Below are 2,489 nucleotides of genomic sequence, written 5' to 3' on the forward strand. Positions count from 1 at the left end.
CCTTTGGGCCGTCTTCCGACTCGACACGTTTACTACGAATTCTTTTCAATAAAGAACGAACTTTCCGCGGTTTCTAATCCGCGAAGTTTGATTGAAGGATTTAAATAGCGGAAAACATGGACTGAGCTTGCTACGGTCTTCGGGAGATAGCATTCGAAGGTTTGACGAGAATGCATGGATTGATGTCGTATCGATGTTCGGAAGGGTTCGATCGCTACACAGCGACTGAACTTCGGCTCGAGCCCGGTTGCTACGTAGCGACCGAGCGGGACGAGCGCGACCGAGCCTTGGCTTGAGCTCGGTCACTACGTAGCGACTGAGCCTTGTCTTGAGCTTGGTCACTACGTAGCGACCGAGCGGGAAGATCGCTCGGTCGCTACGTAGCGACCGAGCTTGACCGAGCGGGACGATCGCTCGGTCGCTACATAGCTACCGAGCTTTGGCTCGAGGTCGATCGCTACGTAGCGACCGAGCTGGGGCTCGAGCTCGGTCGCTACGTAGCGACCGAGCGGGACGATCGCTCGGTCGCTACATAGCTACCGAGCTTTGGCTCGAGGTCGATCGCTACGTAGCGACCGAGCTGGGGCTCGAGCTCGGTCGCTACGTAGCGACCGAGCGGGATGGACGTTCGGTCGCTGCGTAACGACCTGTTTCGAGCATTCGTCGGACATCTCGATTCTTTCTTCCGTAAAGCTTTTTCGTAAGGAAGAATCTATTTCGAAAAGTAATCTTCGGAGAAATTCTTATTTTCTTCCTCGGACGTTTTGAATGTTAAATTTGTTGTAACCGTTTTTGACCCCAACAACATCCTGGTGTACTCGAGAAGTAACGAGGAGCATAGTGAGCATCTGAGACTGGTTACAGAGAGGTTACGAAATCAGAAGCAATCTGCCAAGTTCAGCAAATGCTCGTTTTGGAAGAGTGACATAGGATTTCTTGGTCATATTGTATCAGAAGAAGGTGTGGCTCTTGATCCAGAAAAGGTCCAAGCCATACGGGAATGGCCTCGACCTACCACTGTGACAGAAGTGATGAGTTTTCTCGGACTTGCGGGCTATTATCGAAAGTTTATTAAGGACTTTTCCTCCATTGCAAAGCCTTTAACTAAACTTAAAGGAGTTCCTTTCTTATGGATGGAAGAAACCGAAAAGGCATTCAAGAAGTTGAAAGAAAGTCTCACAACCGCACCTGTGTTAGCTTTGCCCGAGCATGGTAAACCTTACACGGTTTACACGGATGCTTCAAGAGTTGGGTTAGGTTGTGTTCTTATGCAAGATGGGAGAGTCATTGCATATGCTTCGCGACAACTATAGAAGCATGAGGATAACTACAGTACAAATGACTTGGAGTTAGCGGCCGTGGTGTTCGCTTTGCGAATTTGGAGATCTTACATATATGGAGAAGAAGTAGAGGTATACACGGACCATCAAAGTCTTAAATACCTCTTCACTCAGCCAGACCTCAACCTGCGCCAGCGTAGATAGATGAAGTTGGTGTCTGACTACGATCTAAGGATTCGCTACCATCCTGGTAAAGCGAATGTCGTTGCGGATGCTTTAAGTCGAAGAAAGTTGGACGCAGATTTAGAGAAAGAAGTGGAGCTGTTGAACCAGGAGTTGAAACAAGTGAAGTTGGTCGTTTTGGAAGGGCAGACGAGCGAGCCATTGGGACTTCAAGCGGTGAATCAGGCAAGCTTGATTCAGAGAATTCTAGAGGAACAGCTTAAGGATGAGAAGCTGTTGAAGATCGCAGAGGAACTCAAAGGACAAGCCAGGCCCAATATTGCGGGATATTACTTAGCAGAGGATGGAACCTTGCTAATTAATGGGAGGATCACGGTTCCTAAAGGACAAGGGCTGAGAGATGAGATATTAAGGATTGCACATCATTCTTTACTTAGTATCCATCCTGGAAGTTCGAAGATGTACCGAGACGTGAGAAGATTTTATCATTGGACGGGCATGAAGAGATCGATAGCACAATGGGTCGCGCAGTGTGCAACTTGTCAACAAGTCAAGGTCGAACATCAAGTTCCAGGAGGATTGTTGCAGAGTCTTCTAATACCTCAATGGAAATGGGACTCTATTTCCATGGATTTCATCTCCGGATTACCCACCGCTCCAGGTAGATCGAACAACTCGATATGGGTGATTATGGATAGGTTAACCAAGGTTACATACTTGTTGCCTATGCACGACACTGAAAAAGTTGGAGTGTTGGCCGAGTTGTACATCGATCAAATCTTGAAGTTACATGGAGTACCCTCAGACATCGTCTCAGATCGCGACCCTAGGTTCACGGCATCATTTTTGGAAGCACTACAAAAAGCTTTGGGGACAAAATTGTACAGAAGCACGGCGTTCCATCCAGAAACAGATGGCCAAACGGAGAGGACAATTCAGACCATCGAGGACATGCTGCGGATGTGTATTCTCGATTGGGCAGGAAATTGGGAGAAGCATCTACCGTTAGTCAAGTTCTCGTATAAC

This window comes from Brassica oleracea, chromosome C5 (assembly GCF_000695525.1).
Source record: "Brassica oleracea var. oleracea cultivar TO1000 chromosome C5, BOL, whole genome shotgun sequence".
NCBI lineage: Eukaryota > Viridiplantae > Streptophyta > Magnoliopsida > Brassicales > Brassicaceae > Brassica > Brassica oleracea.